Genomic DNA, 18,032 nt, shown 5'->3' on the forward strand with positions numbered 1-18,032 from the left:
AGACGCGCCTTGTGTTTCTGCCCGGCATCGATCCGGGGACCTTTCGCGTGTGAGGCGAACGTGATAACCACTACACTACAGAAACCAGCCGCTGAGCAAACAGACAGTCTCCCGTTCGGCTCATGGTGGACAGTCACATGGCACTTCGACATTCCGGAGAACCCAAACAGACTGGAGGGGCAGCCGCATTGCTTTTATTTGGAAAATAAAAGCCACACAAGTCAAGACGAGGATTAAACAGGTAGCAAAGAGAAGAGACGCTAATCCTGGCTTTAGTAAGCCTTGCGTTTCCGCCCGGCATCGATCCAGGGACCTTTCGTGTGTTAGGCAAACGTGATAACCACTACACTACAGAAACCAGCCGCTGGCCAAACAAACAGTCTGCCATTCGGGTCATGGTGGACAGTGACATGGCACTTCGACATTACGGAGAACGCAAACAGCCTGGAGGGGCAGCCACGGCTTAACGCGGATCATAATAGGACTTCAAGCAATGACGTTCGTGCAAACGGCCTAGGTCCAGCTTCCGCCCGCTGTGGTGTTGGTTGTATAGTGGTGAGCATAGCTGCCTTCCAAGCAGTTGACCCGGGTTCGATTCCCGGCCAACGCATTCACTTTAAAACACGTTTCTCCAACAGCTGCCACGGTTTGCGAAGCGAATTGTTTTGCAAATCTACATAGCGCAAGAAAATCACCTTTCTCCCCGTCGGGGAATCGAACCCCGGTCTTCCGCGTGACAGGCGGAGATACTGTCCACTATACTAACGAGGACGACTGCGCAGGGCCAGTGGGGCTGTGGGAGAACCACCACTACGAAAGCATGGACGACACTTTGAACGAATTCCTTTAGGCTGCATTTAGTCCTGTTTTTTTTCTTTTGATATCAGCTAAAATTGGCCAAATCCTAAGACCTTGAAAATAAAAGCCACAGAGGTCAAGACGAGGATTAAACGGCTAGCAAAGAGAAGAGACGCGCCTTGTGTTTCTGCCCGGCATCGATCCGGGGACCTTTCGCGTGTGAGGCGAACGTGATAACCACTACACTACAGAAACCAGCCGCTGGCCAAACAGACAGTCTGCCGTTCGGCTCATGGTGGACAGTCACATGGCACTTCGACATTCCGGAGAACCCAAACAGACTGGAGGGGCAGCCGCATTGCTTTTATTTGGAAAATAAAAGCCACACAAGTCAAGACGAGGATTAAACAGGTAGCAAAGAGAAGAGACGCTAATCCTGGCTTTAGTAAGCCTTGCGTTTCCGCCCGGCATCGATCCGGGGACCTTTCGCGTGTTAGGCAAACGTGATAACCACTACACTACAGAAACCAGCCGCTGGCCAAACAGACAGTCTGCCGTTCGGGTCATGGTGGACAGTGACATGGCACTTCGACATTACGGAGAACCCAAACAGCCTGGAGGGGCAGCCACGGCTTAACGCGGATCATAATAGGACTTCAAGCAATGACGTTCGTGCAAACGGCCTAGGTCCAGCTTCCGCCCGCTGTGGCGTTGGTGGTATAGTGGTGAGCATAGCTGCCTTCCAAGCAGTTGACCCGGGTTCGATTACCGGCCAACGCATTCACTTTAAAACACGTTTCTCCAACAGCTGCCACGGTTTGCGAAGCGAATTGTTTTGCAAATCTACATAGCGCAAGAAAATCACCTTTCTCCCCGTCGGGGAATCGAACCCCGGTCTTCCGCGTGACAGGCGGAGATACTGTCCACTATACTAACGAGGACGACTGCGCAGGGCCAGTGGGGCTGTGGGAGAACCACCACTACGAAAGCATGGACGACACTTTGAACGAATTCCTTTAGGCTGCACTTAGTCCTGTTTTTTTTCTTTTGATATCAGCTAAAATTGGCCAAATCCTAAGACCTTGAAAATAAAAGCCACAGAGGTCAAGACGAGGATTAAACGGCTAGCAAAGAGAAGAGACGCGCCTTGTGTTTCTGCCCGGCATCGATCCGGGGACCTTTCGCGTGTGAGGCGAACGTGATAACCACTACACTACAGAAACCAGCCGCTGGCCAAACAGACAGTCTGCCGTTCGGGTCATGGTGGACAGTGACATGGCACTTCGATATTACGGAGAACCCAAACAGCCTGGAGGGGCAGCCACGGCTTAACGCGGATCATAATAGGACTTCAAGCAATGACGTTCGTGCAAACGGCCTAGGTCCAGCTTCAGCCCGCTGTGGCGTTGGTGGAATAGTGGTGAGCATAGCTGCCTTCCAAGCAGTTGACCCGGGTTCGATTGCCGGCCAACGCATTCACTTTAAAACACGTTTCTCCAACAGCTGCCACGGTTTGCGAAGCGAATTGTTTTGCAAATCTACATAGCGCAAGAAAATCACCTTTCTACCCGTCGGGGAATCGAACCCCGGTCATCCACGTGACAGGCGGAGATACTGTCCACTACACTAACGAGGACGACTGCGCAGGGCCAGTGGGGCTGTGGGAGAACCACCACTACGAAAGCATGGACGACACTTTGAACGAATTCCTTTAGGCTGCACTTAGTCCTGTTTTTTTTCTTTTGATATCAGCTAAAATTGGCCAAATCCTAAGACCTTGAAAATAAAAGCCACAGAGGTCAAGACGAGGATTAAACGGCTAGAAAAGAGAAGAGACGCACCTTGTGTTTCTGCCCGGCATCGATCCGGGGAGCTTTCGCGTGTGAGGCGAACGTGATAACCACTACACTACAGAAACCAGCCGCTGAGCAAACAGACAGTCTCCCGTTCGGCTCATGGTGGACAGTCACATGGCACTTCGACATTCCGGAGAACCCAAACAGACTGGAGGGGCAGCCGCATTGCTTTTATTTGGAAAATAAAAGCCACACAAGTCAAGACGAGGATTAAACAGGTAGCAAAGAGAAGAGACGCTAATCCTGGCTTTAGTAAGCCTTGCGTTTCCGCCCGGCATCGATCCAGGGACCTTTCGTGTGTTAGGCAAACGTGATAACCACTACACTACAGAAACCAGCCGCTGGCCAAACAAACAGTCTGCCATTCGGGTCATGGTGGACAGTGACATGGCACTTCGACATTACGGAGAACGCAAACAGCCTGGAGGGGCAGCCACGGCTTAACGCGGATCATAATAGGACTTCAAGCAATGACGTTCGTGCAAACGGCCTAGGTCCAGCTTCCGCCCGCTGTGGTGTTGGTTGTATAGTGGTGAGCATAGCTGCCTTCCAAGCAGTTGACCCGGGTTCGATTCCCGGCCAACGCATTCACTTTAAAACACGTTTCTCCAACAGCTGCCACGGTTTGCGAAGCGAATTGTTTTGCAAATCTACATAGCGCAAGAAAATCACCTTTCTCCCCGTCGGGGAATCGAACCCCGGTCTTCCGCGTGACAGGCGGAGATACTGTCCACTATACTAACGAGGACGACTGCGCAGGGCCAGTGGGGCTGTGGGAGAACCACCACTACGAAAGCATGGACGACACTTTGAACGAATTCCTTTAGGCTGCACTTAGTCCTGTTTTTTTTCTTTTGATATCAGCTAAAATTGGCCAAATCCTAAGACCTTGAAAATAAAAGCCACAGAGGTCAAGACGAGGATTAAACGGCTAGCAAAGAGAAGAGACGCGCCTTGTGTTTCTGCCCGGCATCGATCCGGGGACCTTTCGCGTGTGAGGCGAACGTGATAACCACTACACTACAGAAACCAGCCGCTGAGCAAACAGACAGTCTCCCGTTCGGCTCATGGTGGACAGTCGCATGGCACTTCGACATTCCGGAGAACCCAAACAGACTGGAGGGGCAGCCGCATTGCTTTTATTTGGAAAATAAAAGCCACACAAGTCAAGACGAGGATTAAACAGGTAGCAAAGAGAAGAGACGCTAATCCTGGCTTTAGTAAGCCTTGCGTTTCCGCCCGGCATCGATCCGGGGACCTTTCGCGTGTTAGGCAAACGTGATAACCACTACACTACAGAAACCAGCCGCTGGCCAAACAGACAGTCTGCCGTTCGGGTCATGGTGGACAGTGACATGGCACTTCGATATTACGGAGAACCCAAACAGCCTGGAGGGGCAGCCACGGCTTAACGCGGATCATAATAGGACTTCAAGCAATGACGTTCGTGCAAACGGCCTAGGTCCAGCTTCAGCCCGCTGTGGCGTTGGTGGTATAGTGGTGAGCATAGCTGCCTTCCAAGCAGTTGACCCGGGTTCGATTGCCGGCCAACGCATTCACTTTAAAACACGTTTCTCCAACAGCTGCCACGGTTTGCGAAGCGAATTGTTTTGCAAATCTACATAGCGCAAGAAAATCACCTTTCTACCCGTCGGGGAATCGAACCCCGGTCATCCACGTGACAGGCGGAGATACTGTCCACTACACTAACGAGGACGACTGCGCAGGGCCAGTGGGGCTGTGGGAGAACCACCACTACGAAAGCATGGACGACACTTTGAACGAATTCCTTTAGGCTGCACTTAGTCCTGTTTTTTTTCTTTTCATATCAGCTAAAATTGGCCAAATCCTAAGACCTTGAAAATAAAAGCCACAGAGGTCAAGACGAGGATTAAACGGCTAGAAAAGAGAAGAGACGCGCCTTGTGTTTCTGCCCGGCATCGATCCGGGGACCTTTCGCGTGTGAGGCGAACGTGATAACCACTACACTACAGAAACCAGCCGCTGAGCAAACAGACAGTCTCCCGTTCGGCTCATGGTGGACAGTCACATGGCACTTCGACATTCCGGAGAACCCAAACAGACTGGAGGGGCAGCCGCATTGCTTTTATTTGGAAAATAAAAGCCACACAAGTCAAGACGAGGATTAAACAGGTAGCAAAGAGAAGAGACGCTAATCCTGGCTTTAGTAAGCCTTGCGTTTCCGCCCGGCATCGATCCGGGGACCTTTCGCGTGTTAGGCAAACGTGATAACCACTACACTACAGAAACCAGCCGCTGGCCAAACAGACAGTCTGCCGTTCGGGTCATGGTGGACAGTGACATGGCACTTCGACATTACGGAGAACCCAAACAGCCTGGAGGGGCAGCCACGGCTTAACGCGGATCATAATAGGACTTCAAGCAATGACGTTCGTGCAAACGGCCTAGGTCCAGCTTCCGCCCGCTGTGGCGTTGGTGGTATAGTGGTGAGCATAGCTGCCTTCCAAGCAGTTGACCCGGGTTCGATTACCGGCCAACGCATTCACTTTAAAACACGTTTCTCCAACAGCTGCCACGGTTTGCGAAGCGAATTGTTTTGCAAATCTACATAGCGCAAGAAAATCACCTTTCTCCCCGTCGGGGAATCGAACCCCGGTCTTCCGCGTGACAGGCGGAGATACTGTCCACTATACTAACGAGGACGACTGCGCAGGGCCAGTGGGGCTGTGGGAGAACCACCACTACGAAAGCATGGACGACACTTTGAACGAATTCCTTTAGGCTGCACTTAGTCCTGTTTTTTTTCTTTTGATATCAGCTAAAATTGGCCAAATCCTAAGACCTTGAAAATAAAAGCCACAGAGGTCAAGACGAGGATTAAACGGCTAGCAAAGAGAAGAGACGCGCCTTGTGTTTCTGCCCGGCATCGATCCGGGGACCTTTCGCGTGTGAGGCGAACGTGATAACCACTACACTACAGAAACCAGCCGCTGGCCAAACAGACAGTCTGCCGTTCGGGTCATGGTGGACAGTGACATGGCACTTCGATATTACGGAGAACCCAAACAGCCTGGAGGGGCAGCCACGGCTTAACGCGGATCATAATAGGACTTCAAGCAATGACGTTCGTGCAAACGGCCTAGGTCCAGCTTCAGCCCGCTGTGGCGTTGGTGGAATAGTGGTGAGCATAGCTGCCTTCCAAGCAGTTGACCCGGGTTCGATTGCCGGCCAACGCATTCACTTTAAAACACGTTTCTCCAACAGCTGCCACGGTTTGCGAAGCGAATTGTTTTGCAAATCTACATAGCGCAAGAAAATCACCTTTCTACCCGTCGGGGAATCGAACCCCGGTCATCCACGTGACAGGCGGAGATACTGTCCACTACACTAACGAGGACGACTGCGCAGGGCCAGTGGGGCTGTGGGAGAACCACCACTACGAAAGCATGGACGACACTTTGAACGAATTCCTTTAGGCTGCACTTAGTCCTGTTTTTTTTCTTTTGATATCAGCTAAAATTGGCCAAATCCTAAGACCTTGAAAATAAAAGCCACAGAGGTCAAGACGAGGATTAAACGGCTAGAAAAGAGAAGAGACGCACCTTGTGTTTCTGCCCGGCATCGATCCGGGGAGCTTTCGCGTGTGAGGCGAACGTGATAACCACTACACTACAGAAACCAGCCGCTGAGCAAACAGACAGTCTCCCGTTCGGCTCATGGTGGACAGTCACATGGCACTTCGACATTCCGGAGAACCCAAACAGACTGGAGGGGCAGCCGCATTGCTTTTATTTGGAAAATAAAAGCCACACAAGTCAAGACGAGGATTAAACAGGTAGCAAAGAGAAGAGACGCTAATCCTGGCTTTAGTAAGCCTTGCGTTTCCGCCCGGCATCGATCCAGGGACCTTTCGTGTGTTAGGCAAACGTGATAACCACTACACTACAGAAACCAGCCGCTGGCCAAACAAACAGTCTGCCATTCGGGTCATGGTGGACAGTGACATGGCACTTCGACATTACGGAGAACGCAAACAGCCTGGAGGGGCAGCCACGGCTTAACGCGGATCATAATAGGACTTCAAGCAATGACGTTCGTGCAAACGGCCTAGGTCCAGCTTCCGCCCGCTGTGGTGTTGGTTGTATAGTGGTGAGCATAGCTGCCTTCCAAGCAGTTGACCCGGGTTCGATTCCCGGCCAACGCATTCACTTTAAAACACGTTTCTCCAACAGCTGCCACGGTTTGCGAAGCGAATTGTTTTGCAAATCTACATAGCGCAAGAAAATCACCTTTCTCCCCGTCGGGGAATCGAACCCCGGTCTTCCGCGTGACAGGCGGAGATACTGTCCACTATACTAACGAGGACGACTGCGCAGGGCCAGTAGGGCTGTGGGAGAACCACCACTACGAAAGCATGGACGACACTTTGAACGAATTCCTTTAGGCTGCACTTAGTCCTGTTTTTTTTCTTTTGATATCAGCTAAAATTGGCCAAATCCTAAGACCTTGAAAATAAAAGCCACAGAGGTCAAGACGAGGATTAAACGGCTAGCAAAGAGAAGAGACGCGCCTTGTGTTTCTGCCCGGCATCGATCCGGGGACCTTTCGCGTGTGAGGCGAACGTGATAACCACTACACTACAGAAACCAGCCGCTGAGCAAACAGACAGTCTCCCGTTCGGCTCATGGTGGACAGTCGCATGGCACTTCGACATTCCGGAGAACCCAAACAGACTGGAGGGGCAGCCGCATTGCTTTTATTTGGAAAATAAAAGCCACACAAGTCAAGACGAGGATTAAACAGGTAGCAAAGAGAAGAGACGCTAATCCTGGCTTTAGTAAGCCTTGCGTTTCCGCCCGGCATCGATCCGGGGACCTTTCGCGTGTTAGGCAAACGTGATAACCACTACACTACAGAAACCAGCCGCTGGCCAAACAGACAGTCTGCCGTTCGGGTCATGGTGGACAGTGACATGGCACTTCGATATTACGGAGAACCCAAACAGCCTGGAGGGGCAGCCACGGCTTAACGCGGATCATAATAGGACTTCAAGCAATGACGTTCGTGCAAACGGCCTAGGTCCAGCTTCAGCCCGCTGTGGCGTTGGTGGTATAGTGGTGAGCATAGCTGCCTTCCAAGCAGTTGACCCGGGTTCGATTGCCGGCCAACGCATTCACTTTAAAACACGTTTCTCCAACAGCTGCCACGGTTTGCGAAGCGAATTGTTTTGCAAATCTACATAGCGCAAGAAAATCACCTTTCTACCCGTCGGGGAATCGAACCCCGGTCATCCACGTGACAGGCGGAGATACTGTCCACTACACTAACGAGGACGACTGCGCAGGGCCAGTGGGGCTGTGGGAGAACCACCACTACGAAAGCATGGACGACACTTTGAACGAATTCCTTTAGGCTGCACTTAGTCCTGTTTTTTTTCTTTTCATATCAGCTAAAATTGGCCAAATCCTAAGACCTTGAAAATAAAAGCCACAGAGGTCAAGACGAGGATTAAACGGCTAGAAAAGAGAAGAGACGCGCCTTGTGTTTCTGCCCGGCATCGATCCGGGGACCTTTCGCGTGTGAGGCGAACGTGATAACCACTACACTACAGAAACCAGCCGCTGAGCAAACAGACAGTCTCCCGTTCGGCTCATGGTGGACAGTCACATGGCACTTCGACATTCCGGAGAACCCAAACAGACTGGAGGGGCAGCCGCATTGCTTTTATTTGGAAAATAAAAGCCACACAAGTCAAGACGAGGATTAAACAGGTAGCAAAGAGAAGAGACGCTAATCCTGGCTTTAGTAAGCCTTGCGTTTCCGCCCGGCATCGATCCAGGGACCTTTCGTGTGTTAGGCAAACGTGATAACCACTACACTACAGAAACCAGCCGCTGGCCAAACAAACAGTCTGCCATTCGGGTCATGGTGGACAGTGACATGGCACTTCGACATTACGGAGAACGCAAACAGCCTGGAGGGGCAGCCACGGCTTAACGCGGATCATAATAGGACTTCAAGCAATGACGTTCGTGCAAACGGCCTAGGTCCAGCTTCCGCCCGCTGTGGTGTTGGTTGTATAGTGGTGAGCATAGCTGCCTTCCAAGCAGTTGACCCGGGTTCGATTCCCGGCCAACGCATTCACTTTAAAACACGTTTCTCCAACAGCTGCCACGGTTTGCGAAGCGAATTGTTTTGCAAATCTACATAGCGCAAGAAAATCACCTTTCTCCCCGTCGGGGAATCGAACCCCGGTCTTCCGCGTGACAGGCGGAGATACTGTCCACTATACTAACGAGGACGACTGCGCAGGGCCAGTGGGGCTGTGGGAGAACCACCACTACGAAAGCATGGACGACACTTTGAACGAATTCCTTTAGGCTGCACTTAGTCCTGTTTTTTTTCTTTTGATATCAGCTAAAATTGGCCAAATCCTAAGACCTTGAAAATAAAAGCCACAGAGGTCAAGACGAGGATTAAACGGCTAGCAAAGAGAAGAGACGCGCCTTGTGTTTCTGCCCGGCATCGATCCGGGGACCTTTCGCGTGTGAGGCGAACGTGATAACCACTACACTACAGAAACCAGCCGCTGAGCAAACAGACAGTCTCCCGTTCGGCTCATGGTGGACAGTCGCATGGCACTTCGACATTCCGGAGAACCCAAACAGACTGGAGGGGCAGCCGCATTGCTTTTATTTGGAAAATAAAAGCCACACAAGTCAAGACGAGGATTAAACAGGTAGCAAAGAGAAGAGACGCTAATCCTGGCTTTAGTAAGCCTTGCGTTTCCGCCCGGCATCGATCCGGGGAGCTTTCGCGTGTTAGGCAAACGTGATAACCACTACACTACAGAAACCAGCCGCTGGCCAAACAGACAGTCTGCCGTTCGGGTCATGGTGGACAGTGACATGGCACTTCGACATTACGGAGAACCCAAACAGCCTGGAGGGGCAGCCACGGCTTGACGCGGATCATAATAGGACTTCAAGCAATGACGTTCGTGCAAACGGCCTAGGTCCAGCTTCCGCCCGCTGTGGCGTTGGTGGTATAGTGGTGAGCATAGCTGCCTTCCAAGCAGTTGACCCGGGTTCGATTCCCGGCCAACGCATTCACTTTAAAACACGTTTCTCCAACAGCTGCCACGGTTTGCGAAGCGAATTGTTTTGCAAATCTACATAGCGCAAGAAAATCACCTTTCTCCCCGTCGGGGAATCGAACCCCGGTCTTCCGCGTGACAGGCGGAGATACTGTCCACTATACTAACGAGGACGACTGCGCAGGGCCAGTGGGGCTGTGGGAGAACCACCACTACGAAAGCATGGACGACACTTTGAACGAATTCCTTTAGGCTGCACTTAGTCCTGTTTTTTTTCTTTTGATATCAGCTAAAATTGGCCAAATCCTAAGACCTTGAAAATAAAAGCCACAGAGGTCAAGACGAGGATTAAACGGCTAGCAAAGAGAAGAGACGCGCCTTGTGTTTCTGCCCGGCATCGATCCGGGGACCTTTCGCGTGTGAGGCGAACGTGATAACCACTACACTACAGAAACCAGCCGCTGAGCAAACAGACAGTCTCCCGTTCGGCTCATGGTGGACAGTCGCATGGCACTTCGACATTCCGGAGAACCCAAACAGACTGGAGGGGCAGCCGCATTGCTTTTATTTGGAAAATAAAAGCCACACAAGTCAAGACGAGGATTAAACAGGTAGCAAAGAGAAGAGACGCTAATCCTGGCTTTAGTAAGCCTTGCGTTTCCGCCCGGCATCGATCCGGGGAGCTTTCGCGTGTTAGGCAAACGTGATAACCACTACACTACAGAAACCAGCCGCTGGCCAAACAGACAGTCTGCCGTTCGGGTCATGGTGGACAGTGACATGGCACTTCGACATTACGGAGAACCCAAACAGCCTGGAGGGGCAGCCACGGCTTGACGCGGATCATAATAGGACTTCAAGCAATGACGTTCGTGCAAACGGCCTAGGTCCAGCTTCCGCCCGCTGTGGCGTTGGTGGTATAGTGGTGAGCATAGCTGCCTTCCAAGCAGTTGACCCGGGTTCGATTCCCGGCCAACGCATTCACTTTAAAACACGTTTCTCCAACAGCTGCCACGGTTTGCGAAGCGAATTGTTTTGCAAATCTACATAGCGCAAGAAAATCACCTTTCTCCCCGTCGGGGAATCGAACCCCGGTCTTCCGCGTGACAGGCGGAGATACTGTCCACTATACTAACGAGGACGACTGCGCAGGGCCAGTGGGGCTGTGGGAGAACCACCACTACGAAAGCATGGACGACACTTTGAACGAATTCCTTTAGGCTGCACTTAGTCCTGTTTTTTTTCTTTTGATATCAGCTAAAATTGGCCAAATCCTAAGACCTTGAAAATAAAAGCCACAGAGGTCAAGACGAGGATTAAACGGCTAGCAAAGAGAAGAGACGCGCCTTGTGTTTCTGCCCGGCATCGATCCGGGGACCTTTCGCGTGTGAGGCGAACGTGATAACCACTACACTACAGAAACCAGCCGCTGAGCAAACAGACAGTCTCCCGTTCGGCTCATGGTGGACAGTCGCATGGCACTTCGACATTCCGGAGAACCCAAACAGACTGGAGGGGCAGCCGCATTGCTTTTATTTGGAAAATAAAAGCCACACAAGTCAAGACGAGGATTAAACAGGTAGCAAAGAGAAGAGACGCTAATCCTGGCTTTAGTAAGCCTTGCGTTTCCGCCCGGCATCGATCCGGGGAGCTTTCGCGTGTTAGGCAAACGTGATAACCACTACACTACAGAAACCAGCCGCTGGCCAAACAGACAGTCTGCCGTTCGGGTCATGGTGGACAGTGACATGGCACTTCGACATTACGGAGAACCCAAACAGCCTGGAGGGGCAGCCACGGCTTGACGCGGATCATAATAGGACTTCAAGCAATGACGTTCGTGCAAACGGCCTAGGTCCAGCTTCCGCCCGCTGTGGCGTTGGTGGTATAGTGGTGAGCATAGCTGCCTTCCAAGCAGTTGACCCGGGTTCGATTCCCGGCCAACGCATTCACTTTAAAACACGTTTCTCCAACAGCTGCCACGGTTTGCGAAGCGAATTGTTTTGCAAATCTACATAGCGCAAGAAAATCACCTTTCTCCCCGTCGGGGAATCGAACCCCGGTCTTCCGCGTGACAGGCGGAGATACTGTCCACTATACTAACGAGGACGACTGCGCAGGGCCAGTGGGGCTGTGGGAGAACCACCACTACGAAAGCATGGACGACACTTTGAACGAATTCCTTTAGGCTGCACTTAGTCCTGTTTTTTTTCTTTTGATATCAGCTAAAATTGGCCAAATCCTAAGACCTTGAAAATAAAAGCCACAGAGGTCAAGACGAGGATTAAACGGCTAGCAAAGAGAAGAGACGCGCCTTGTGTTTCTGCCCGGCATCGATCCGGGGACCTTTCGCGTGTGAGGCGAACGTGATAACCACTACACTACAGAAACCAGCCGCTGAGCAAACAGACAGTCTCCCGTTCGGCTCATGGTGGACAGTCGCATGGCACTTCGACATTCCGGAGAACCCAAACAGACTGGAGGGGCAGCCGCATTGCTTTTATTTGGAAAATAAAAGCCACACAAGTCAAGACGAGGATTAAACAGGTAGCAAAGAGAAGAGACGCTAATCCTGGCTTTAGTAAGCCTTGCGTTTCCGCCCGGCATCGATCCGGGGAGCTTTCGCGTGTTAGGCAAACGTGATAACCACTACACTACAGAAACCAGCCGCTGGCCAAACAGACAGTCTGCCGTTCGGGTCATGGTGGACAGTGACATGGCACTTCGACATTACGGAGAACCCAAACAGCCTGGAGGGGCAGCCACGGCTTGACGCGGATCATAATAGGACTTCAAGCAATGACGTTCGTGCAAACGGCCTAGGTCCAGCTTCCGCCCGCTGTGGCGTTGGTGGTATAGTGGTGAGCATAGCTGCCTTCCAAGCAGTTGACCCGGGTTCGATTCCCGGCCAACGCATTCACTTTAAAACACGTTTCTCCAACAGCTGCCACGGTTTGCGAAGCGAATTGTTTTGCAAATCTACATAGCGCAAGAAAATCACCTTTCTCCCCGTCGGGGAATCGAACCCCGGTCTTCCGCGTGACAGGCGGAGATACTGTCCACTATACTAACGAGGATGACTGCGCAGGGCCAGTGGGGCTGTGGGAGAACCACCACTACGAAAGCATGGACGACACTTTGAACGAATTCCTTTAGGCTGCACTTAGTCCTGTTTTTTTTCTTTTGATATCAGCTAAAATTGGCCAAATCCTAAGACCTTGAAAATAAAAGCCACAGAGGTCAAGACGAGGATTAAACGGCTAGCAAAGAGAAGAGACGCGCCTTGTGTTTCTGCCCGGCATCGATCCGGGGACCTTTCGCGTGTGAGGCGAACGTGATAACCACTACACTACAGAAACCAGCCGCTGAGCAAACAGACAGTCTCCCGTTCGGCTCATGGTGGACAGTCACATGGCACTTCGACATTCCGGAGAACCCAAACAGACTGGAGGGGCAGCCGCATTGCTTTTATTTGGAAAATAAAAGCCACACAAGTCAAGACGAGGATTAAACAGGTAGCAAAGAGAAGAGACGCTAATCCTGGCTTTAGTAAGCCTTGCGTTTCCGCCCGGCATCGATCCGGGGAGCTTTCGCGTGTTAGGCAAACGTGATAACCACTACACTACAGAAACCAGCCGCTGGCCAAACAGACAGTCTGCCGTTCGGGTCATGGTGGACAGTGACATGGCACTTCGACATTACGGAGAACCCAAACAGCCTGGAGGGGCAGCCACGGCTTGACGCGGATCATAATAGGACTTCAAGCAATGACGTTCGTGCAAACGGCCTAGGTCCAGCTTCCGCCTGCTGTGGCGTTGGTGGTATAGTGGTGAGCATAGCTGCCTTCCAAGCAGTTGACCCGGGTTTGATTCCCGGCCAACGCATTCACTTTAAAACACGTTTCTCCAACAGCTGCCACGGTTTGCGAAGCGAATTGTTTTGCAAATCTACATAGCGCAAGAAAATCACCTTTCTCCCCGTCGGGGAATCGAACCCCGGTCTTCCGCGTGACAGGCGGAGATACTGTCCACTATACTAACGAGGATGACTGCGCAGGGCCAGTGGGGCTGTGGGAGAACCACCACTACGAAAGCATGGACGACACTTTGAACGAATTCCTTTAGGCTGCACTTAGTCCTGTTTTTTTTCTTTTGATATCAGCTAAAATTGGCCAAATCCTAAGACCTTGAAAATAAAAGCCACAGAGGTCAAGACGAGGATTAAACGGCTAGCAAAGAGAAGAGACGCGCCTTGTGTTTCTGCCCGGCATCGATCCGGGGACCTTTCGCGTGTGAGGCGAACGTGATAACCACTACACTACAGAAACCAGCCGCTGAGCAAACAGACAGTCTCCCGTTCGGCTCATGGTGGACAGTCACATGGCACTTCGACATTCCGGAGAACCCAAACAGACTGGAGGGGCAGCCGCATTGCTTTTATTTGGAAAATAAAAGCCACACAAGTCAAGACGAGGATTAAACAGGTAGCAAAGAGAAGAGACGCTAATCCTGGCTTTAGTAAGCCTTGCGTTTCCGCCCGGCATCGATCCGGGGAGCTTTCGTGTGTTAGGCAAACGTGATAACCACTACACTACAGAAACCAGCCGCTGGCCAAACAGACAGTCTGCCGTTCGGGTCATGGTGGACAGTGACATGGCACTTCGACATTACGGAGAACCCAAACAGCCTGGAGGGGCAGCCACGGCTTGACGCGGATCATAATAGGACTTCAAGCAATGACGTTCGTGCAAACGGTCTAGGTCCAGCTTCCGCCCGCTGTGGCGTTGGTGGTATAGTGGTGAGCATAGCTGCCTTCCAAGCAGTTGACCCGGGTTCGATTCCCGGCCAACGCATTCACTTTAAAACACGTTTCTCCAACAGCTGCCATGGTTTGCGAAGCGAATTGTTTTGCAAATCTACATAGCGCAAGAAAATCACCTTTCTCCCCGTCGGGGAATCGAACCCCGGTCTTCCGCGTGACAGGCGGAGATACTGTCCACTATACTAACGAGGATGACTGCGCAGGGCCAGTGGGGCTGTGGGAGAACCACCACTACGAAAGCATGGACGACACTTTGAACGAATTCCTTTAGGCTGCACTTAGTCCTGTTTTTTTTCTTTTGATATCAGTTAAAATTGGCCAAATCCTAAGACCTTGAAAATAAAAGCCACAGAGGTCAAGACGAGGATTAAACGGCTAGCAAAGAGAAGAGACGCGCCTTGTGTTTCTGCCCGGCATCGATCCGGGGACCTTTCGCGTGTGAGGCGAACGTGATAACCACTACACTACAGAAACCAGCCGCTGAGCAAACAGACAGTCTCCCGTTCGGCTCATGGTGGACAGTCACATGGCACTTCGACATTCCGGAGAACCCAAACAGACTGGAGGGGCAGCCGCATTGCTTTTATTTGGAAAATAAAAGCCACACAAGTCAAGACGAGGATTAAACAGGTAGCAAAGAGAAGAGACGCTAATCCTGGCTTTAGTAAGCCTTGCGTTTCCGCCCGGCATCGATCCGGGGACCTTTCGCGTGTTAGGCAAACGTGATAACCACTACACTACAGAAACCAGCCGCTGGCCAAACAGACAGTCTGCCGTTCGGGTCATGGTGGACAGTGACATGGCACTTCGACATTACGGAGAACCCAAACAGCCTGGAGGGGCAGCCACGGCTTAACGCGGATCATAATAGGACTTCAAGCAATGACGTTCGTGCAAACGGCCTAGGTCCAGCTTCCGCCCGCTGTGGCGTTGGTGGTATAGTGGTGAGCATAGCTGCCTTCCAAGCAGTTGACCCGGGTTCGATTACCGGCCAACGCATTCACTTTAAAACACGTTTCTCCAACAGCTGCCACGGTTTGCGAAGCGAATTGTTTTGCAAATCTACATAGCGCAAGAAAATCACCTTTCTCCCCGTCGGGGAATCGAACCCCGGTCTTCCGCGTGACAGGCGGAGATACTGTCCACTATACTAACGAGGACGACTGCGCAGGGCCAGTGGGGCTGTGGGAGAACCACCACTACGAAAGCATGGACGACACTTTGAACGAATTCCTTTAGGCTGCACTTAGTCCTGTTTTTTTTCTTTTGATATCAGCTAAAATTGGCCAAATCCTAAGACCTTGAAAATAAAAGCCACAGAGGTCAAGACGAGGATTAAACGGCTAGCAAAGAGAAGAGACGCGCCTTGTGTTTCTGCCCGGCATCGATCCGGGGACCTTTCGCGTGTGAGGCGAACGTGATAACCACTACACTACAGAAACCAGCCGCTGGCCAAACAGACAGTCTGCCGTTCGGGTCATGGTGGACAGTGACATGGCACTTCGATATTACGGAGAACCCAAACAGCCTGGAGGGGCAGCCACGGCTTAACGCGGATCATAATAGGACTTCAAGCAATGACGTTCGTGCAAACGGCCTAGGTCCAGCTTCAGCCCGCTGTGGCGTTGGTGGAATAGTGGTGAGCATAGCTGCCTTCCAAGCAGTTGACCCGGGTTCGATTGCCGGCCAACGCATTCACTTTAAAACACGTTTCTCCAACAGCTGCCACGGTTTGCGAAGCGAATTGTTTTGCAAATCTACATAGCGCAAGAAAATCACCTTTCTACCCGTCGGGGAATCGAACCCCGGTCATCCACGTGACAGGCGGAGATACTGTCCACTATACTAACGAGGATGACTGCGCAGGGCCAGTGGGGCTGTGGGAGAACCACCACTACGAAAGCATGGACGACACTTTGAACGAATTCCTTTAGGCTGCACTTAGTCCTGTTTTTTTTCTTTTGATATCAGTTAAAATTGGCCAAATCCTAAGACCTTGAAAATAAAAGCCACAGAGGTCAAGACGAGGATTAAACGGCTAGCAAAGAGAAGAGACGCGCCTTGTGTTTCTGCCCGGCATCGATCCGGGGACCTTTCGCGTGTGAGGCGAACGTGATAACCACTACACTACAGAAACCAGCCGCTGAGCAAACAGACAGTCTCCCGTTCGGCTCATGGTGGACAGTCACATGGCACTTCGACATTCCGGAGAACCCAAACAGACTGGAGGGGCAGCCGCATTGCTTTTATTTGGAAAATAAAAGCCACACAAGTCAAGACGAGGATTAAACAGGTAGCAAAGAGAAGAGACGCTAATCCTGGCTTTAGTAAGCCTTGCGTTTCCGCCCGGCATCGATCCGGGGACCTTTCGCGTGTTAGGCAAACGTGATAACCACTACACTACAGAAACCAGCCGCTGGCCAAACAGACAGTCTGCCGTTCGGGTCATGGTGGACAGTGACATGGCACTTCGACATTACGGAGAACCCAAACAGCCTGGAGGGGCAGCCACGGCTTAACGCGGATCATAATAGGACTTCAAGCAATGACGTTCGTGCAAACGGCCTAGGTCCAGCTTCCGCCCGCTGTGGCGTTGGTGGTATAGTGGTGAGCATAGCTGCCTTCCAAGCAGTTGACCCGGGTTCGATTACCGGCCAACGCATTCACTTTAAAACACGTTTCTCCAACAGCTGCCACGGTTTGCGAAGCGAATTGTTTTGCAAATCTACATAGCGCAAGAAAATCACCTTTCTCCCCGTCGGGGAATCGAACCCCGGTCTTCCGCGTGACAGGCGGAGATACTGTCCACTATACTAACGAGGACGACTGCGCAGGGCCAGTGGGGCTGTGGGAGAACCACCACTACGAAAGCATGGACGACACTTTGCACGAATTCCTTTAGGCTGCACTTAGTCCTGTTTTTTTTCTTTTGATATCAGCTAAAATTGGCCAAATCCTAAGACCTTGAAAATAAAAGCCACAGAGGTCAAGACGAGGATTAAACGGCTAGCAAAGAGAAGAGACGCGCCTTGTGTTTCTGCCCGGCATCGATCCGGGGACCTTTCGCGTGTGAGGCGAACGTGATAACCACTACACTACAGAAACCAGCCGCTGGCCAAACAGACAGTCTGCCGTTCGGGTCATGGTGGACAGTGACATGGCACTTCGATATTACGGAGAACCCAAACAGCCTGGAGGGGCAGCCACGGCTTAACGCGGATCATAATAGGACTTCAAGCAATGACGTTCGTGCAAACGGCCTAGGTCCAGCTTCAGCCCGCTGTGGCGTTGGTGGAATAGTGGTGAGCATAGCTGCCTTCCAAGCAGTTGACCCGGGTTCGATTGCCGGCCAACGCATTCACTTTAAAACACGTTTCTCCAACAGCTGCCACGGTTTGCGAAGCGAATTGTTTTGCAAATCTACATAGCGCAAGAAAATCACCTTTCTACCCGTCGGGGAATCGAACCCCGGTCATCCA

At 51.7% G+C, this 18,032-nt stretch overlaps 38 non-coding genes across 38 annotated transcripts; 6 read left to right on the top strand and 32 right to left on the bottom strand.

Annotated features, from left to right (window-relative positions):
* Positions 1–12: 12 nt before the first annotated feature.
* trnav-cac (transfer RNA valine (anticodon CAC)) lies at positions 13–85 on the bottom strand. Its single transcript has one exon. It is a non-coding gene; the product is annotated as a tRNA-Val (tRNA).
* A 614-nt stretch (positions 86–699) lies between these two features.
* Positions 700–771, bottom strand: trnad-guc (transfer RNA aspartic acid (anticodon GUC)). Its single transcript has one exon. It is a non-coding gene; the product is annotated as a tRNA-Asp (tRNA).
* Positions 772–980: 209 nt separating this feature from the next.
* On the bottom strand, positions 981–1,053 carry trnav-cac (transfer RNA valine (anticodon CAC)). The gene has a single exon. It is a non-coding gene; the product is annotated as a tRNA-Val (tRNA).
* A 614-nt stretch (positions 1,054–1,667) lies between these two features.
* Positions 1,668–1,739, bottom strand: trnad-guc (transfer RNA aspartic acid (anticodon GUC)). The gene has a single exon. It is a non-coding gene; the product is annotated as a tRNA-Asp (tRNA).
* Positions 1,740–1,948: 209 nt separating this feature from the next.
* Positions 1,949–2,021, bottom strand: trnav-cac (transfer RNA valine (anticodon CAC)). The gene has a single exon. It is a non-coding gene; the product is annotated as a tRNA-Val (tRNA).
* Positions 2,022–3,330: 1,309 nt separating this feature from the next.
* Positions 3,331–3,402, bottom strand: trnad-guc (transfer RNA aspartic acid (anticodon GUC)). The gene has a single exon. It is a non-coding gene; the product is annotated as a tRNA-Asp (tRNA).
* A 209-nt stretch (positions 3,403–3,611) lies between these two features.
* On the bottom strand, positions 3,612–3,684 carry trnav-cac (transfer RNA valine (anticodon CAC)). Its single transcript has one exon. It is a non-coding gene; the product is annotated as a tRNA-Val (tRNA).
* An 895-nt stretch (positions 3,685–4,579) lies between these two features.
* trnav-cac (transfer RNA valine (anticodon CAC)) lies at positions 4,580–4,652 on the bottom strand. The gene has a single exon. It is a non-coding gene; the product is annotated as a tRNA-Val (tRNA).
* Positions 4,653–5,266: 614 nt separating this feature from the next.
* Positions 5,267–5,338, bottom strand: trnad-guc (transfer RNA aspartic acid (anticodon GUC)). Its single transcript has one exon. It is a non-coding gene; the product is annotated as a tRNA-Asp (tRNA).
* Positions 5,339–5,547: 209 nt separating this feature from the next.
* On the bottom strand, positions 5,548–5,620 carry trnav-cac (transfer RNA valine (anticodon CAC)). Its single transcript has one exon. It is a non-coding gene; the product is annotated as a tRNA-Val (tRNA).
* Positions 5,621–6,929: 1,309 nt separating this feature from the next.
* Positions 6,930–7,001, bottom strand: trnad-guc (transfer RNA aspartic acid (anticodon GUC)). The gene has a single exon. It is a non-coding gene; the product is annotated as a tRNA-Asp (tRNA).
* A 209-nt stretch (positions 7,002–7,210) lies between these two features.
* On the bottom strand, positions 7,211–7,283 carry trnav-cac (transfer RNA valine (anticodon CAC)). The gene has a single exon. It is a non-coding gene; the product is annotated as a tRNA-Val (tRNA).
* An 895-nt stretch (positions 7,284–8,178) lies between these two features.
* On the bottom strand, positions 8,179–8,251 carry trnav-cac (transfer RNA valine (anticodon CAC)). Its single transcript has one exon. It is a non-coding gene; the product is annotated as a tRNA-Val (tRNA).
* Positions 8,252–8,865: 614 nt separating this feature from the next.
* trnad-guc (transfer RNA aspartic acid (anticodon GUC)) lies at positions 8,866–8,937 on the bottom strand. The gene has a single exon. It is a non-coding gene; the product is annotated as a tRNA-Asp (tRNA).
* Positions 8,938–9,146: 209 nt separating this feature from the next.
* Positions 9,147–9,219, bottom strand: trnav-cac (transfer RNA valine (anticodon CAC)). The gene has a single exon. It is a non-coding gene; the product is annotated as a tRNA-Val (tRNA).
* A 453-nt stretch (positions 9,220–9,672) lies between these two features.
* Positions 9,673–9,744, top strand: trnag-ucc (transfer RNA glycine (anticodon UCC)). The gene has a single exon. It is a non-coding gene; the product is annotated as a tRNA-Gly (tRNA).
* An 89-nt stretch (positions 9,745–9,833) lies between these two features.
* Positions 9,834–9,905, bottom strand: trnad-guc (transfer RNA aspartic acid (anticodon GUC)). Its single transcript has one exon. It is a non-coding gene; the product is annotated as a tRNA-Asp (tRNA).
* A 209-nt stretch (positions 9,906–10,114) lies between these two features.
* Positions 10,115–10,187, bottom strand: trnav-cac (transfer RNA valine (anticodon CAC)). Its single transcript has one exon. It is a non-coding gene; the product is annotated as a tRNA-Val (tRNA).
* A 453-nt stretch (positions 10,188–10,640) lies between these two features.
* On the top strand, positions 10,641–10,712 carry trnag-ucc (transfer RNA glycine (anticodon UCC)). The gene has a single exon. It is a non-coding gene; the product is annotated as a tRNA-Gly (tRNA).
* An 89-nt stretch (positions 10,713–10,801) lies between these two features.
* Positions 10,802–10,873, bottom strand: trnad-guc (transfer RNA aspartic acid (anticodon GUC)). Its single transcript has one exon. It is a non-coding gene; the product is annotated as a tRNA-Asp (tRNA).
* Positions 10,874–11,082: 209 nt separating this feature from the next.
* Positions 11,083–11,155, bottom strand: trnav-cac (transfer RNA valine (anticodon CAC)). Its single transcript has one exon. It is a non-coding gene; the product is annotated as a tRNA-Val (tRNA).
* Positions 11,156–11,608: 453 nt separating this feature from the next.
* Positions 11,609–11,680, top strand: trnag-ucc (transfer RNA glycine (anticodon UCC)). The gene has a single exon. It is a non-coding gene; the product is annotated as a tRNA-Gly (tRNA).
* Positions 11,681–11,769: 89 nt separating this feature from the next.
* On the bottom strand, positions 11,770–11,841 carry trnad-guc (transfer RNA aspartic acid (anticodon GUC)). The gene has a single exon. It is a non-coding gene; the product is annotated as a tRNA-Asp (tRNA).
* Positions 11,842–12,050: 209 nt separating this feature from the next.
* trnav-cac (transfer RNA valine (anticodon CAC)) lies at positions 12,051–12,123 on the bottom strand. Its single transcript has one exon. It is a non-coding gene; the product is annotated as a tRNA-Val (tRNA).
* Positions 12,124–12,576: 453 nt separating this feature from the next.
* On the top strand, positions 12,577–12,648 carry trnag-ucc (transfer RNA glycine (anticodon UCC)). The gene has a single exon. It is a non-coding gene; the product is annotated as a tRNA-Gly (tRNA).
* An 89-nt stretch (positions 12,649–12,737) lies between these two features.
* trnad-guc (transfer RNA aspartic acid (anticodon GUC)) lies at positions 12,738–12,809 on the bottom strand. The gene has a single exon. It is a non-coding gene; the product is annotated as a tRNA-Asp (tRNA).
* A 209-nt stretch (positions 12,810–13,018) lies between these two features.
* Positions 13,019–13,091, bottom strand: trnav-cac (transfer RNA valine (anticodon CAC)). The gene has a single exon. It is a non-coding gene; the product is annotated as a tRNA-Val (tRNA).
* Positions 13,092–13,544: 453 nt separating this feature from the next.
* Positions 13,545–13,616, top strand: trnag-ucc (transfer RNA glycine (anticodon UCC)). Its single transcript has one exon. It is a non-coding gene; the product is annotated as a tRNA-Gly (tRNA).
* An 89-nt stretch (positions 13,617–13,705) lies between these two features.
* trnad-guc (transfer RNA aspartic acid (anticodon GUC)) lies at positions 13,706–13,777 on the bottom strand. Its single transcript has one exon. It is a non-coding gene; the product is annotated as a tRNA-Asp (tRNA).
* Positions 13,778–13,986: 209 nt separating this feature from the next.
* Positions 13,987–14,059, bottom strand: trnav-cac (transfer RNA valine (anticodon CAC)). Its single transcript has one exon. It is a non-coding gene; the product is annotated as a tRNA-Val (tRNA).
* A 453-nt stretch (positions 14,060–14,512) lies between these two features.
* trnag-ucc (transfer RNA glycine (anticodon UCC)) lies at positions 14,513–14,584 on the top strand. Its single transcript has one exon. It is a non-coding gene; the product is annotated as a tRNA-Gly (tRNA).
* An 89-nt stretch (positions 14,585–14,673) lies between these two features.
* Positions 14,674–14,745, bottom strand: trnad-guc (transfer RNA aspartic acid (anticodon GUC)). Its single transcript has one exon. It is a non-coding gene; the product is annotated as a tRNA-Asp (tRNA).
* A 209-nt stretch (positions 14,746–14,954) lies between these two features.
* Positions 14,955–15,027, bottom strand: trnav-cac (transfer RNA valine (anticodon CAC)). Its single transcript has one exon. It is a non-coding gene; the product is annotated as a tRNA-Val (tRNA).
* A 614-nt stretch (positions 15,028–15,641) lies between these two features.
* Positions 15,642–15,713, bottom strand: trnad-guc (transfer RNA aspartic acid (anticodon GUC)). Its single transcript has one exon. It is a non-coding gene; the product is annotated as a tRNA-Asp (tRNA).
* A 209-nt stretch (positions 15,714–15,922) lies between these two features.
* trnav-cac (transfer RNA valine (anticodon CAC)) lies at positions 15,923–15,995 on the bottom strand. The gene has a single exon. It is a non-coding gene; the product is annotated as a tRNA-Val (tRNA).
* A 622-nt stretch (positions 15,996–16,617) lies between these two features.
* Positions 16,618–16,690, bottom strand: trnav-cac (transfer RNA valine (anticodon CAC)). The gene has a single exon. It is a non-coding gene; the product is annotated as a tRNA-Val (tRNA).
* Positions 16,691–17,304: 614 nt separating this feature from the next.
* trnad-guc (transfer RNA aspartic acid (anticodon GUC)) lies at positions 17,305–17,376 on the bottom strand. Its single transcript has one exon. It is a non-coding gene; the product is annotated as a tRNA-Asp (tRNA).
* A 209-nt stretch (positions 17,377–17,585) lies between these two features.
* Positions 17,586–17,658, bottom strand: trnav-cac (transfer RNA valine (anticodon CAC)). The gene has a single exon. It is a non-coding gene; the product is annotated as a tRNA-Val (tRNA).
* Positions 17,659–18,032: the final 374 nt, after the last annotated feature.

This window comes from Hoplias malabaricus, chromosome 15 (assembly GCF_029633855.1).
Source record: "Hoplias malabaricus isolate fHopMal1 chromosome 15, fHopMal1.hap1, whole genome shotgun sequence".
Taxonomy (NCBI): domain Eukaryota; kingdom Metazoa; phylum Chordata; class Actinopteri; order Characiformes; family Erythrinidae; genus Hoplias; species Hoplias malabaricus.